The 17,858-nt window shown below is 37.5% G+C and overlaps 1 pseudogene; it reads right to left on the minus strand.

Moving 5' to 3' along the window:
* Nucleotides 1–16,688: 16,688 nt before the first annotated feature.
* LOC127080614 (enoyl-[acyl-carrier-protein] reductase [NADH], chloroplastic-like) lies at nt 16,689–17,702 on the minus strand (annotated as a pseudogene).
* Between the last annotated feature and the right edge of the window lie 156 nt (nt 17,703–17,858).

Genomic DNA, 17,858 nt, shown 5'->3' on the forward strand with positions numbered 1-17,858 from the left:
CCCACCTCCAAAACCATAGTTGACTTTGCAGTTGACTTTCTAGGTCTTCAGATGACCTGAAAATGTTATGATGAGATTCAAGCCTCTACCACTTGGGATTTTGCTTCAAAATGACATCATAGCTCATATGAACTCTAGTGAATGATTGTGGGGTTCAAATATCAAGAATAACCACCATCTATTGCTCAATGAATGCCTTTAATTGCCTTGACCTATTATTGCTTCATCTGCAAGACAAAGGTTAGATGACATATTTTTGTACTTTTGGTTAGTGATTAAAGAAAAGCAATGATATATAAATGCAAGCAATGCTTAGTGATCAAGAACCATTCTCAAAAGATAACCCACCCACAGGGAAGGAAGCAAGGTGTACAATGATCCTTGAAGCAATGCAATGATATGATATGATGCCATGAGGGATCTTAGGGAAAAAATTGGGGTCTTACAATCCTCAAAATCAGTTTTCTTATAGTGGTCCTGACACGGCCCGTGTCAGCTGACACGGGTGGCCGTGTCAGGCCACTGTTTTTCCAAATTTCCTTTCCAATTTTTCCTCTTCTGACACGGCCCGTGTCAGGTGACATGGGTGGCCGTGTCAAGCTGTCCTTTTGGCCATTTTTAGGTTTCCTTGTCAAGTCAACCGCTGGATCCGCTGGCGCCTTCTTGTGGGACTCTTGTATACCTATAGACACAAAAATGCTTAGAAATAAAAATCGTGGGTTGCCTCCCACGAAGCACTTCGTTTAATATCTCATGGCTCGACGGTTCATTTCCCCTATCATGGGGGGTATTTCAGGTTCAAAACTTTGTTGCATATCTTGTCTACAACTCGGATGTTGTCTCTTTTCTCAGGGTGGACTCCTTTGTGCCACGATTCCTTTTTAACCTTCCTTTCGGTGTTAGGAATTATTCTGTTCAGGGTGGTTACTGGCAGTGGTGAGACTTTGCTAGTATTCAATCTCCTAATTAGGCCCACTTGATACTGAGATTTTGTATCTTCCTCCATCTCCTGGTCTTCAATAGCATTCACTGTTATTTCCTTGTTGTGAACTTTCAAGGTTAACGTGCATTCATCCATGTTGAGCTTGCATCGACTCGTCTTCATGAAAGGTCGACCCAAAATGATGGGTGCCTCATTGTCTTCAGGTATGTCTAGGATTACAAAATCGACTGGAAAGGTCAAGTCCGCTATTGTTACCAGCACATCTTCAACTATACCATGTGCATCTTTTCTTGAGTGATCCGCAAACTTTAGATTGGTCTTTATATCACTGATATTTTTAATACCTAGCCCGTGATAGATCGATAAGGGCATCAGATTCACACTCGCTCCCGAATCTATCAGTACCTTTTTGAAGGTTCTCTCTTTGATTGTGCATGGTACTGTGACAGTTCCTAGATCCTTTTGTTTGTTATCGGATACCTGTTCTTCAGTGGTTGGTTTCTTTTCAGCCATTACCTTTTCCATGAATTTCTTGTACATGGGCATCCTTTCAAGTGATTCAACCAAAGCCATATGACCCTCAATCTCTTTAAACATTGTCATGAATTTCTCCAAGTCTGACTCACTGGGGTCCTTCTTTATCATTCTCTGAGGGTATGGAAACTTAATTACCGGTTTAGTTCCTTTTGTAGTTTCTTCTTTAGTCTGCTCACTCGGTGATATAATTTTTTTCTTTTTAGCCGCCTTTTTCTCTGTTGTCGTGACAATGTTAACATTCTCCTGACCTCTCGGATTTTGAACTGTTTCACTTGGAAGGGAACCTGGTGTTCGAGAACTTGCTAGTTGTTGTGCTATCTGCCCTAGCTGGACTTCAAGATTCTTTAGGGAGGCGGTGGTGTTTTTCTGATTGTTTCTAGTCTCTTCTTCAAATTGCCTATTTTGAGCTGCCAGGTTTTCAATGGAAATCTCCCAGTCTGCCTTCTTAGGTGCTTGTTGTTGTTGTTGTTGCTAATACTGAGTCTGATATTTCCCTATACCCTGTTGCGGAACATTTTCTCTCTGATCTTTCTAGGAGAAGTTTGGATGATTCTTCCAACCTGGGTTGTAAGTGTTAGAGTAGGGATTATTCTGCTTCAAGAATTTGATCTCTTCAATTTGTTGGGGAGTTGCAAAGCAATAGACAGTGTGGTGAGGTCCATTACATATTTCACAAGTGCTCTCCTGAACTGGTTGAACTTGTGCTATCTGTTGGGTACCTATATTCATAGCTTTCAGCTTTTTGTCTATTTCGGCAGCAACAGTGTCTTCCAGACGGATTTTATTTGTCTCCAATTTTAGATCAATCACCCCATCTGGTTTACTGGTACACCTGTCATATAGCTCTAGATGCTCATTCACAGCTATTGCTTCAATAATCCTCTTAATACCAGTGGCTGTTGAGAAATTTGTTGAGCCACCGGCTGCTGTATCAATCAACTGCTTTGTCTTTATTTTCAGACCATTAACGAACATCTGCATTTGTTCTGTCTGATCCATATTATGAGTGAGACACTCAACTAAGATCCTTTTGAATCTTTTGTAAATGTCTTCCAATGATTCACCATCCTTCTGTTTGAAATTCAGAATTTCATACCTTTTTCTCAGGAATACTTATGCTGGAAAATACTCATTTAAGAATGCAGTTTCCATCTCCTCCCAGGAAGTGATACTACCTGCATGGAGAGAATAGAACCATTCTTTCGCGTCTTCAGCTAAAGTGAACGGGAATATTCGTAATTTTTTTGCTTCATCAGTGTGACCATCAATTTTCAAGGTGGTGCTCATGGTCAGAAATCTCTGCAGGTGTTTGTTAGCATCTATATTAACCTTTCCGGTGAAAGGTTTTCTTTCCAATTGATTGATCGTGCTAGGATGTAGTTGAAAATTTGTCACATTCACCGGTTGGTTAACTATGGCCAGTCGACCACCCGGTGCGTTTGCACCTCCATAATCACCTAGGAGTCTCTCCGGAGGTGAAGGAGGTGGGACTTGAGGAGCTGGGACTGGAGGAACTTCAGCCATTGGTTCCTTGACTTCTGGTTGATCCGAGTTACTTTCTTTCGTAGAATCCACTCTTTGTTCTCCGCGTCTTCTGTGAAGGGTTCTCTCGATCTCTGCTTCAAAAATAATTTCAGCTGAGGGTTTTCCTCCCATACACTGGTTAGTACAATATAAATGACAGAAATATAATTTTATTGCAGAGCAACAAAATTTTAATTGAAATAAAATTTAAACTTTATATTTTTGGCAGTCCCCGGCAACGGTGCCAAAAACTTGATCGGGAAAATAACAAGTGTACTATTTTGTCTGTTATAGTAATAATGGGGAAAATCCCCGAATGTCGATCTCAAGGACTGCACGTAGTATTGAGTTTAAATTATCATTCAATTAAACAAAAAGTATTAATTTGGGTTTTTTGAGTGTAAGAAGAAAATAATAAAGCAATAAGAAAATAAGGGTTTCTGGAGAAAAAGGAACAATGCTAGGGAAGGTGTATGATTTATCCTTGTAATTACTTTGAGTTACTATTGCATCAACAAATATCAATTACTACCAGTTCTCAAGGGTATTTTCTCCCAAATCCTTGGTGAGAAAACCTTTAATCAATCTACCCTCATTCCTATGTCCATAGCCAATGAGTGTGAAGTTAAGCTGTATAATATCAAGAATGCTCTGGTTCATACAGGGTATCCCTAGTCCTAGGTGATATCTACTGCAGAGTAACCTGATGAAAACCTTATCACTGGCGGTCCAGCCTAGGTGATAACCATCGATCAATCTCGATAGGTCCGAAAGAGAAAGCAATAAACACATAAAAAGGTTACCGTAAATAAAATATTATAAATGCAAATGTAAACTCAAATTCATTACAATTCTAAATCAGGGACACCCCCTAGCATTGGGGGGTTTAGCTACTCATATTGTTTAAAACCAATGCACGATAAAAATTACACATTACAAGTAATTGGATGACTTTGATCTTCAATTGCTCCCGCTCATGATTCTCTTCAGCTCTCCAAATGCCTTGATCTCTGTAATACTTGATTGCTTCACAATATTATGGTTTGCTGTACTCCAGGATGATTTTTCCTTTGGTAGAAAACCTCTTTTTATAGTGAAAGTTCCCAGCAGCAGTTGGACAGGTTCAAAGATGTCTCCACAAAGCCAGAAGAATGAAAAGCCCGGAAAAATTGGAAAAATTGGGTTTGGGCTGACACGGGTGGCCGTGTCAGCCTACTGGTTATCCTAACACGCCCCTGGCATGCCTAACACGGGGTGAAGTTCTGCCTGACACGGGTGGCCGTTGCAGCTGACACGGGTGGCCGTGTCAGGCTACTGTTTTCTTCCTCTGTCTCCCTTTCCCTGACACGGCCTATGTCAGATGACACTGGTGACCGTGCCAGGCCTCCTGTACTGGGATTTTCTACTCTTTTTCATACGGGACTCTCGCACTGTCGTGTTCTGAGTTCTCCGGCTCTTCTACCTGTATCTGTCTGACAAAAACACAGTTATTCCACGCATAAAATCAAAATAAACAAAATAAAACATAATAAAGATTAAAAATGCGTAAATGACATTACGGAAGTAAAACTACTCGAATTGTACCTTAAATGCGTGCACAGTGTGTCAAATGTCTCTCTTTTGCGTCGGATCAGTAATGAAAACTTACTATAAATGGTGACTGATCACAACCCCAAACTTAGCTCATTGCTTGTCCCAAGTAATGTTTCGGTATCACTCCCAAGAATTCTTTATGCTTTCCACCACTGCTGAGATCATTCATAAACGTCTTCCCTTTTTCTTCCACAAGTCCTACCCATCTTCGTAAGTCATCATTCACATTTCCACTTTAAAGCACCGTTTCACCTGTCAGCTTATTTCACATTCTCACCAATTCTCTCGGGGTTAATTGTTTACACTCATAATTCAAAGTATGCAATATCACTCACAAGTTTGAATAGTCTCTCTTTTCTCATCACCTACACATAACACACACACTTTTGAGGTCTTTAAGGTTGTAGCTTGGCTTGGGTTAGGGTTTGGATTCACAAAAAAAGACAACAAGGGGCTTTTGGCTCAGAGTCGATGTTACATCCTGTCTTGGCTTCTTTTATTTCCTCGGTTTTCTTTTCTTATTTCTTGATTTTTTACCGATTACCCTTTTCCGTGCTTATTTCTTTGGAATCATCGAGTATTTGATTTCTATTTTTCTTTCGATTCATCTCTTTTTCTTTTTCTATTATTTTTGCATCTTCTAGGGCTTTGAGAGCTTTTGGGGTTTTTTACCCCAAACTTAGCTTTTCAACACAATTGGAATATATTCTCATGACTCTGAGCAGGGTGAAGAAGTGTTTTTGGCCAATGGTTACATTCATGGTGTTTTAAACAAAAAATGGATATAGGCTCAAATGGGGTTAACGAAGGATATAATAATGCGGGATGGCTAGAAAGGCTCGGGGTTAATTACAAATAACGTGCCTCAGTGTGTGGATCATGCAGTGACAGTCCCAGAGAGTCTACACAAATTAAGAGTGATAAAGACAAACCTGAATGACGCTCATGATGATTAATGTGTTTGGCCTTTTCTGACTCACGTGGTTTGGTTCAGTTTTGACAGGATCCACAGTGCTTCCTAATTTGTTGCAATTGCTTTCTTACTTCGGAGTGTGCAGGATACTTGTGTCGATTAAGCTGTGTACGTTGCGTCCGATCTTTACTTTCAGAAGTGTCACTTTCTGGGGAGATTCTTCACAACAAGCCATGGTGAGTGGTTTGATCTTTCATCCACTTCTCACTTGTGATCATTACTTTTCCAACCTATCAACACAGACTTGACACACACACTTGCAGCATAATGTACATTCAACAAACAACTTCAATACAAAAGTAAAAATAACACAAACAAATTGCAAATGAAAGACATAAAATCCCCCCTACACCTGAACTCAACATTGTCCACAATGTTTGCGAACAAGCGCGGAAGAGGGAACTTACAGAGTCCTACTGAGGAGGCGGTTGTGGGAAATGCAACATCAACTGTCGCATCATGCTGCTCATGTCATCCAACATCGCTCCCTAACGGGCTTACTCGATGCCTTGCCTTTGCTGTTCAGCCCTCAAGTCACCTATTTCGGTCTGTATCCAGCCCCATTGGTCAGTTGACCAAGATGAGGAACCTTCCGCCTGTTGGGTGGGTTCCTGAGGTTGTGGAACAAACTGCTCAAGCGGTGCTTGAGGATATTCTTCTTCTCGTCCTTCTTCCTGGTCATCTACAAATTGGTCACTTGCATAAAAATGGTCACTGTCGTGGCCTTCATCCGCATCGGGATCGGCGCTCACATACAGCCAATTCGCACAATCAGTGATAGCTACTCTGTCCGGATCCGGCAGAGCGATGATAAACTGTTTATGAATGAGGATAGAATAATGGGTAGGGGCAACCGCAATCATAAATGCAAATGTTACCGTAAATAAAATATTATAAATGCAAATGTAAACTCAAATTCATCACAATTCTAAATCAGGGACACCCCCTAGCATTGGGGGGTTTAGCTACTCATATTGTTTAAAACCAATGCACGATAAAAATTACACATTACAAGTAATTGGATGACTTTGATCTTCAATCGCTCCCGCTCATGAATCTCTTCAGCTCTCCAAATACCTTGATCTCTGTAATACTTGATTGCTTCACAATACTGTGGTTTGCTGTACTCCAGGGTGATTTTTCCTTTGGTAGAAGACCACTTTTTATAGTGAAAGTTCCCAACAGCAGTTGGACAGGTCCAAAGATATCTCCACAAAGCCCGAAGAATGAAAAGCCTGGAAAAATTAAAAATATTGGGTTTGGGCTGACACTGTCCGTGTTAGCTTACACGGGTGGCCGTGTCAGCCTACTGGTTATCCTGACACGCCCCTGGCATGTCTAACACGGGGTGAAGTTCTGCCTGACATGGCCCATGTCAGCTGACACGGGTGGCCGTGTCAGGCTACTGTTTTCTTCCTCTGTCTCCCTTTCCCTGACACGGCCCGTGTCAGATGACACTGGTGGCCGTGTCAAGCCTCCTGTACTGGGATTTTCTGCTCTTTTTCATACCGGACTCTCGCACTGTCGTGTTTTGAGTTCTCCGGTTCTTCTACCTGGATCTGTCTGACAAAAACACAGCTATTCCACGCATAAAATCAAAATAAACAAAATAAAACATAATAAAGATTAAAAATGCGTAAATGACATAACGGAAGTAAAACTACTCGAATTGTACCTTAAATGCGTGCACAGTGTGTCAAATGTCTCTGTTTTGCGTCGGATCAGTAATGAAAACTTACTATAAATGGTGACTGATCAACGAGCATGGAGTCTCAGTTAAGAACCACCCAAAGGGAATGCACTATGGTTAAACTTGACAATCATGTTCTACAAGAGGTTCCCATAGTCATCATCCCATCTTTCGGATATTATCGGATAAACGACTACTCGTATTCCAAAAATATTCTCAAGAGAGACTCTTATGAGTGTAGTATCACATAACAATCGTATCAAATCTTACACTTGAACGACCTTCGCGCTACATCCTAAAAATTTGCCAAGATGGGCTAGGTAAACTAAGGTCCTTGGCTTCTAAGGCATATATTGGAAAGAGTAATGCCTAACCCCGACTACTCGTGTGACATTCTTGATCCCAACATAACCTCCACCAAGTGAATGGGCTTGCAAGTCAACTTGCTAAGGAATAACTCCACACAAGTCAACAAGACTATGCCATACTCCTATCATAAGTGCACTTGAGTTCGGGTATAGAACTCATCTCACAAGAGACCACCAAGCACACAAGCAATATATATCAAGCAATTCATACATTACAAACAATACACTAATCCCAAATTTGCACAAAAATATGTCACAAATAATATAAATAATACAATACAACAAATGTGAAAAGTAGGCAAAACCCACTAGGCAAATGGTCCCCACTTTTTTGTAGCGGGGTATTCATTACCTTTAGATTTATTGACTAAATCAAAAGTAAATCATATAATTCGAGTCACCACCGCACTTCTATTTATCCAAAGGAAAGGTTAGAAAACGAACAAAAATCGAGAAGTTTTATCAAATCAAAAACTAATAAAAATGTCAGAGATCTGGGAAAGGGGGTTGGTTATGCAATGGGAAGGTTTTAAGCGCCCAAAACATCCTTAGTACTCTAAGGGAGCCCTTTTCACAATTGTTGTAAGGTAGGTTGGTATTTGTGAAAATTATTTGTGCAAACATGATTGGGGAGATGAGAGAAAAATATACAATCTTAAAAAAGATTAGGATCAAAACCCATTGCCTACGTACCATCTTAAAAAAGATTAGGATCAAAACCTCGTAGTTCGGGGTAAAAATCTCAAAAGAAGTTGGTGAATTGATTAGTCAAAAGCCTTAAGGTCTTTTGTTATCAAAGGGAGAAAACTCAACCTAAAACCACAAATCCACCATGTGAGGAGAGCTTCAACATGCTAGTGAGGAATTAACCCTATAATAAGCATGGAAGGCTTATAGTCCATCACTAAGGATACAGGTGAGTATTATATCATCCACTAAGATAACTCAAACCTAATAGCTAATTTTTGTGAAAAGCTTTGGTAAGAAGTGGCCTTTGAAACCACAAAATAATTGAGTGAGTTGTATTTACCAATGAAAAGTATTTACAAAGTAAGGTCAAAGTTGACTTAGGATTCAATTCAAAATAAGTGTTATGAAAAGAAGTTTGAAAAATCAAAAGGATAGTGCTTAGGTTTATAATTTTGAAAAGCAATGTTAATGTTTGCACAAAAGTTTGGCTTGGGTTAGAGTGGAGGGAATAAGAAGAATAGCTAAGGTCCTAAACATGCAAAGATGAAGGAAGAGAAATAAAACCATAATGGCAAGTTTGGGATCCCTAGCATGCAAGAACACACAAATAAAAAAGTTCCACAATACAAACAAAGAATGGACAAGAGTGAGTTTAGAATTAAGTCCTTTCCAAGCCTTCTTCAAGATTAAGCATTCTAAAGGCATGAGGCCTAAGTGCTCTTTGACATTTTCTTCTTTTATAGCATTCTAAAGGCATGAGGCCTAGTTGCTCTTTGATTCCAATTTTTGCATAGGTATAGGTCCTGAAATCTAAGTCCTTTTGTCCATTTGCATTTGGTTCACACAATTAAAACAAAACAAGCATAATAGTATATACACAATAATGTGCTCAAGTGAGCAAAAGGCAAATTGCATTAACATAAACATGAGCTCAAGTGAGCAAAAGGCAAAAGAAAATGAAATAATGTACAAGAATATTAAATTGCATTAAAGTAAATTGCAAGAATTAAATGACTTGAACTAAAAGCTAATGATTAGTAGTTAGTGTTAGTGAGCCATAAGGCAATTTAGCGCTATGTTAAGCAATCGTAAGTGGACTAATGTAGTAGTCACACCTATCTGAGGTCGGTCAATAAGACTATAGGCAACAAACACAAGTTAGAGACCATGATTAGTAAGCCAAGCTCCTACAACTTGTCATGCCAAAAGAAAAGAAGAATGATCTTGTATTGATTTAGGTTTTTTGCTTGACCAAGAAGCAACCTATCCTTAATGCAAAGCCATTCACTTTATCTTTGATCAAGATGAATTAGATTTGAATCAAGGAAGGTTAAGCCTCTCATATGTCAAGGCTAACCACCAATCTTTAACTCATTGATTAAAAAAAGAAAAAGATGAAGAAGAAGAAGAATAAGAATGTAAATGAATTGACATTCAAATGAAATACCAACACACATTGATCAAACATGAATAGAATCAAGGTCAATCAATGGTAAACAGAAGCAAAATGAAACTGAAAGGTCAAGAAACAAATAAAATATTTTTGGTATTTTTGAGAATTAAAATAATACTTGAATTTAAATAAACAATTAAAGGTCAAACTTCAAATCCATTTTAAATCAACTTGAAAAAGTCTAAATGGATCATCCTAAGTTCAACAAGGGCAAACAAGGTTTGACAAAAAATTTCAGCATTTTTGGAAACCAGAAACTATTTTTAATCAATTAAAAATGAATAAAAAAAAACCTAATTGAACTAAAATCTCAAATAAATCTCAAATCAATTAAGAAATTGATGAGAATATTTTTCATAGATCCATCATCATTCAAAGAGGTTAAGAAAATGTTTTTGCATTTGTTGAATATTAGAAACTATTTAAAATGAATTAAAAATAACTAGAAAATAGAAAATTCACAAAAAATATCAAATGACAAAATAAAAAATATTAGAAATCATTTTCATAAACTAGAATTAAAAAGGGGAATAATGCAATTGGTCCCATATTTTTTGGAATTAAAATGAAAGAGATATGAATTTTTGAAATAAAATGAAATAAAAAAAATAAAAATGGAAAATCAGAAATTGCCAAAAATCCTGGCGTGTTGGATCAACCTCATTAAATGAGGTGGCACATCCAAGGATCCTCATGCGCGCGCTCACCATGGTCTCAAGTCAAATGAGAAACACATTGAATTAGTAAAAGTCATAACACTTAAAGGTCCTGATTCAATCTGGAAAACACAATGGACGGTCCAGATGTGATCTGGCAATAGGGACGGTGGTGGACACCACCGTCTTCTCCGGCGAGTATGCTAGCTCCGGTGGAAGTTGCAGGTTATGAAATCTTGATGAAAACATGCGATCCTCGTATCATTGGAAAGTTGGGGTGATGTACATCACCCCTGTGCCATTGATTTTCACTCTAGACTCTCATAGAAAGAGAAATCAAAGAAGGAAAATTATGGAGTTCAAAGTGAACTTGATGGATTTATGAAATTAAGTACACCAATCAATTTCCTCTTATGAGAGGACTTCAAAGGAGCCAATAAACACAAGAAATGAGCAAGAATCAGTGAGTTTCGAATTGAAAAAGTTTGAACAACAACCTTTGAAGTGCAGATCTATGAGGCACGATCCTTCCCAATTCTTGATAGCAGTGTGTTCTTGAGATGGAAACAGAGCTAGGCTAAGGAATTAAAGTCCAATAATCAACTAAGGAAGTTAAAAATTGGAACTGAAAAAATGAAGAGAAATTGCCAAATTCCTTTAATGGAGGGTGAGGATTCAGTTCTGCAGCATGTAAGGCGCCTTAAGGTTGGATTTGAGTGAAGCTAAGCACCTCTATTCATAGCACAAAGTGATGCAAGCAAGGTGAATTTCATGTGTGCATGAAGTGAGGGCCTCCATGCATGGCCCTGTGCAGGCGCATGGGAGGCCCAAATGCAATTGATTTGGCATGCTGAAATCATAATGATCAGGTTTGGACGTGCAAATGTGATTGAATTGGCTTGTGCATGAAGTTTGAAAATTGTTTCCATAAATGCACATAAACTTTCATCTCTTCGAAAATGCACCTTACCAAAATGCAACATGGCCTTGTGGGTAATGGTTGGAAAGGTCTTGACATGAGAAACAATTGTTATGTTAAACAAAAATCCATTTGGAGTTGGTAAATTAATGAAAACTGATCATAAAGTTCAAGGTGCAAAACATGTTCATGTGAATTTTGCCAAAATGGACCAATTTCAAGACCTTATGTTTCAATGATGCAAGCTCCAAATGACAAAACCTTCAACATCAAAGTTGTATATCTTTTCAATACAATCAATTTGGACTCACATTTTGCATCATTTTGATGAGAAAGTTATGGGCACTTTAAGTTGGACTTTTTCACATTTCAATGACTTTGGTCCAAAGTGACCAATAATGTTTTGTATTATCACATCTACTTATTTTAGGATTATGAAAATTTGTTCAACATAACAAGTTAAGTAGACATCTTAAACTTTCCAATGCATTTGATTCCACCTCAAAATCATGAAAAATGAGTGAGTTATGTCCTTGGGAAGTTGACCCAAAATTAGGGTTTTAGTCAAAATGACCTATAATGTTTTGAAATGGATGATGACCTTCCAATCTTCAAATAAATTTTTGATGAACATGAAAGTTGTTCATATGGTTCTTAAGAACATTTTTCCTCTTGGTGTAATCTTCATTTGACAAACACATCAAAAGTTAACTTCTCAAGTCCAAACTTCAAATCTTGATGAATTGATGATTGAGGACACTCAAATAAGCTCAAATATGCATGAAATGATGAGTGAAAGAACTTCCCTTGATTGTATTTGATCATAGGTTGAGGTTGCTTTATGAGCAAGGAACAGTCAATGCATAGTTGAATTAGGGTTTCCTTGGGAAACAATCCTCAAGCCCTTTGGTTTGCTTTGATAAAATTGACAAATTGAGATACTTGGGAGGAATAGATGATAATTGAGAGCTTTGTGAACCATTGTCATGCTTGCTTTCAACTTCACTTGGCCATTCTTTGAGCATAGGGGCCTCCTAGGAGCCTTGGATCACATGATTGCTTAAGCTACAAAACCACAGATGTTAGTGACATATTTTTGTGTTTTTGGTTAGTAAACAAAATAAGAAAAGTAATAATATACAATTCAAGCATGCTTGGTGGTCTCAAACCAACTCACACAAGTCCCTCCCTAGGGTAAGGAGCCAAGATGTTATGATCCTTAAGACAAACGCAATGTGCAATGATATGATGTCATGAGGGATCTTAGGGTCAAAATTAGGGTCTTACAGATGGCTTGCCTTTTCTTGAAGCACATGATCCAACCTTACTTATAGGGGTTGCATGGCCAAGAACCATCGAGAGGGGAACGACATCAATAATGACATCAGAGAGATCTATCTCAATACCAACAGTTTTAGGGTTCGATTGCTCCTTGGTATGGTTGTTAGGAGTTGAGATAGAAGGTTGATACATTTTGGATATTTGAGGTATGGACTTCGAAGAGAAGATACAAAGATGAGGGTAAATGAGAGTAAGGTTGAGAGAGAGAGAGTAAAATAGGTAACGTGAATGATGTTTATAGAGTAGCTAGGATCGCGTGTGGGGAAAATAAGGAAGGGTTGTAATGATATTCTTTGAGTTTTGTGCACCATTAAATGAAGGGAAGAAAAAATTTGATTTCCATATCTCCATATCAGTAATTACTATAATTATTCAAGCATGCAAATGCCCAATTCACCCCTTAACTTTTCAAAATGAGTTGCATCTAAAGCTTTAGTGAAAATATCTTCCAGTTTCTTCTAAGTGGTTATATGCTCAAGAGTAACAATCTTGTCTTCGACAAGATCCCTGATAAAATAATGAAGAATATTGTCGCACCTCGAAAAATGGGGATACGACTACAAAGCGAAGCACGATCGCACGCTCGCAATGATGGACTGAACAGAGTCGCCACCGAACTTTATTTATTCCTAAAAAGGAAAGGGGAAATATCGATAAAACCCAAGACAAAAAGAAAGGATAAGATATGGTCATCGCAATCAATATCAGGGTTCAGGAGTCGATTACGCGAGGGGAAGGTATTAGCACCCCTCACGTCCGTTGTACTCAACGGGAACCATTAGGTCAGTTGTGTGCGTTAATGTTAGTTTGAAATGTTAGGCTTTTCAAGTTATTAGGTGGGAAAGAAAGAATAGAAGAAAGAAGAAATGTTTTTGGATTTTTTTAACGAAGGACTAAACCTAAGTTTTTTATTAGTGGGCCTGACAAGATTTAAAAATCCTGCTCCTACGTATCTCAAAAGAGAAATCAAGGCTTACGTAGTTCTGGGTAGAAAAATGTTTGTTTGTTGGTCGATTTTAGCGAAAGCTATATTGTATTAATCGACGAAAACATTGTTTTATCCAAAACAGATGAGGAGTGGACGCGTACCACACATCGAACGGATTTATAAATCTACATTCGGAAAAGCGTCATTTATCTCTACTCAACAATCGTGGCCGAAACATTGTTTTATATCACTTAAGACAAGATACCTTTCGTTTATGAAAAAGGTTTTCGATTACTCGCACGGCGGCGAGAAAAGAGTTTGATTGGTTGGATGTATTTTGAGTGATGGCGAGAACTTGGATGAGCGAGATATACATCTCGAATCCTAGCCTCAGGAGTGCATGGTATACACCATGTTCCATTTCCATCTTTATTGAAAAGGTCTTGAATATGAATTAAGCATTTTGGAATTTGATTGAGAAAGGGTTTGAAGAAACCGCATTGACAATTTTAGACGGTGGCGAGAGTTAAGATTGGCGAGATATACATCTCGAATCTTAACCTCAGGAGTGCATGGTATACACCATGTTCCATTTCCACCTTTATTGAGAAAATGTTAGATAAGAATTAGGTATTTTGAGTTTTTTTGTGAAAATGACTTGACCTAGATCAAGTATTGATGGACGTTTAAGAGAAATTTGGATAAGTGTTTGAGAGAAAACAAAGTGGATAAATTTGGATGATGGCGAGAGCTAAGATTGGCGAGATATACATCTCGAATCCTAGTCTCAGGAGTGCGTGGTATACACCACGTTCCATTTCCATCTTTATTGAAAAAGTCTTGAATATGAATTAATATTTTTTGAGTTTTTATTAGAAAAAATGGCTTGACGTTGGATCAAGCATTTGATGAAGTTTGAGAGAAATGGAATAGAAGGGAGGAATGAGTTGATTTGTTTATTGAGAAAATACTCGACGTTGGATAGAGTCATATTTTTTGCATTTTTGAAATTGTTGATTTTATTCTTGTGTTAGTAGCTAACTAAACAACCAAACAATAAAGAAATAAAATAGTACAAGATTATTACACATCGGGGGAGTGGGGTACATTTTGTCAAATGGGGGTTAAAAATAATGAAATAATTAAATCGGGCTCAAACAACAAATAATGCAAAAGTATGAGTGTAAGTGCAAGAGAACCGGCTCATTGTAAGAAAGCCCAAGAGTAAGCTATGTGAGATTGATGGCGATGCTTAAAAAGCAATCGACTTACAAGGGTGTGAAAATGGGCTCGATATTAAATCGAGAAAAGTATGATTTTTATAGTTTTCAAATGGTTTCGAACACATGATGCAATTAAAAGAAAAACAAATCTACATTATTAAACAATAATAAAAAAACTATGAGTAATAAAGCATAAATATAAGAGAAAATGTTAAAAGAAAAAAAAACCTACACATAGGGGAATCGAACCCACTACTAAAGCATAAATATAAGAGAAAATGTTAAAAGAAAAAAAAAACTACACATAGGGTAATCGAACCCACTACACTAAAGACCTAGGCAACACTCCTCTCCACCAAACCACTTACCAACTAATTGTTATTTCAATACTAATTTAAATATATAAATCAAAATAAATAAATAAAAAAGAATTAAAATAAAAAAACTAATAAATAGGAAACTGTTGGACTACCCTAATTAAACTAATCAAAATTAAAAATCCTAATTAATCAGATTAACTCCTAATTATGATCCTAAAAAAAATCTAATATTCTAAACTAATATTATTCTACTCTAAACATAAATCTAATTTTAAATTTCTAATTATATCCTAAAAAATCTAATATTCTAAACTAATATTATTTTATTCTAAACATAAATCTAATTTTAAATTTCTAATCATATCCTAAAAAATCTAATATTCTAAACTAATATTATTTTATTCTAAACATAAATCTAATTTTAAATTTCTAATCATATCCTAAAAAATCTAATATTCTAAACTAATATTATTTTATTCTAAACTAATATTATTTTATTCTAAACATAAATCTAATTTTAAATTTCTAATCATATCCTAAAAAATCTAATATTCTAAACTAATATTATTTTATTCTAAACATAAATCTAATTTTAAATTTCTAATCATATCTTAAAAAATCTAATATTCTAAACTAATTACCTAATATTCCTAATTAACCTATTATATACTTAAGAAAAAAATCTAAATTTCAAAACAAAAGCTAATTGCAGGGAGTAGTCTGTTTGGGCTTTAGTTCAAACCAAACCCAAACCCCATGAGCCAGTACTCAACACGATGCCAAAAAGCGCTTATGCAAATAAGCTACGAAAACAACTTAAGGTGAGAAGCGCTTATGCAAATAAGCTATGAAAACAAATCGTGGGTTTACGTTCACAATAACAAACATCACACTTCATATCAGAGCATCACGCTCATCACCAGCTCAGTATCGCTTTCCAACTCTCCTCTCCATCGCTCTCACCATCTCACGATCGTTCACACCTAAGTCATCATTCCTCAACCAAAGCGCGAAAAGAGAAAGAAAAATGGACAGGACGGCTCACCTTCGACGGTGACGGGGTACTCAGGTAGTCCTTGAATCTCCAAATACCGGTTTCTTGCTTCGATTTTGGGATTAGGGTTCTTTGAGATTCCTTTCCGCCTCCACTTTTCGTTTTTTCTTTCTGAATCCCTCTCTCAATTTTTTCGTTCCTATTTATGCTCTGAATTAGGGTTTCAATTGGTGCCCAAAGGTTCAATGGAGAAAGTTTCCAGAAGTGCTTTTTTGTGCTCAGCTTTTGATTGCTCTCTTTGATGCCTGGATTCAAAAACGGTAATGTGAACAATGTACTTTCGTCTTTGTTTTTGTCTTAATGCCCAAATTGGGAATTTTTTGAAATTTAACTCTTTGCTGATGGCTATGTTTTCACTGCAGTGAATATTTGGAGTAAAAGCTTCTTCGATCAATCTTCAAAAGATGGTTAGGAACCTTGTAAATGCAACATTGTTCCTAGAATGGTTTTAAGGTTTTGAAGCTTACTGACTGTTATGGTTTGGGTGAGAATCGGTACTTAATGTTGTTCCTTTGGAATGTTAAGATCACTAAATATGGGACTGTCAACTCCAACACCCATGGCATTCAGACCATTGTCGACATATAGAACAGTGCCCGTGATAGTTGATGCTAAAGGTGATGATAAGAAAGCAGATGCATTGCCTACCTCCTCTGCTGATAGCTCTTTCTGTAGAGGTGCATTAGCTATTGAATAATCAATCATCATATCAATGAACCCAATTGCTTTTGCGGCGCGGCTTCTTAATGGACCGACAGGTATAGTGTTGATTCTAATTTGCGCTTTCTACCGGCTTCGAAAGCAAGCACTTGTGTATCACTTTCCAGTGCAGTTTTTTTTTGCAGAACTCACATCAACCCCATATCTGTGAATGATCCTCTCTGAAGCGATGTATGTGAGAGAGATTGAAGATCCACCTGGGTTTATGATTTGGAAAAAAAATGCTTGAGTAAAGAAACATAGGAGTAACTAGATGCGGATAATGCAGCAAGATATCCTTTCCGAGATGTCTCCAACAGTGGTTTGGTCACCTCTGGTCCATTGACAAGTGAGTGCACGAGAATGTCTATGCTGCCAAAGTCTTCCTTAACAGATTCAGCAACTTCCTGAACTGTCCACTTGCTGGATCCAGCATAGCGCTTGTTTGATTTTATATCTTCTGGTACATCCTCAAGGTTGTCAAAAACAGCATCCAAAGGATAAACTTTGGTAATTTCCAACAACGAACCGTCCGGCAATACGCGTGATTCGTCAAATTTCCCACGTCGTAAGCTGGACTCAGATATATTCAGAGCCGGAACCCATGTGCCGAGAAGAATTTCAGCTCCTGCTGCAGCAAGAGATTTTGCAATTGCCCATCCGTACCCATTGTCATCAGCCACGCCGGTAATAAAAGCTCTTTTACCTTTCAAATTAATTGGTAATCCTGAACTTGGGCTTGTTTCACGGTTTTGCCTTGCCCTTTGTTGTTTGTTGCAGGTTGCGGACATCATACCGTATAGTTCACCCGAGGCTGCTGCATCATTGACAATTTAGTTGTGGGACTGAACTTACGCATCAAAATTCAAACAGAAGAGAAGTTCACTGAACTGCTGTTGACAGGATTCGGAAATTGCAGGGTTAGTGAAAGTCAGTGTAACTAATCA

This window comes from Lathyrus oleraceus, chromosome 5, assembly GCF_024323335.1.
Source record: "Lathyrus oleraceus cultivar Zhongwan6 chromosome 5, CAAS_Psat_ZW6_1.0, whole genome shotgun sequence".
Taxonomy (NCBI): Eukaryota; Viridiplantae; Streptophyta; class Magnoliopsida; order Fabales; family Fabaceae; genus Lathyrus; species Lathyrus oleraceus.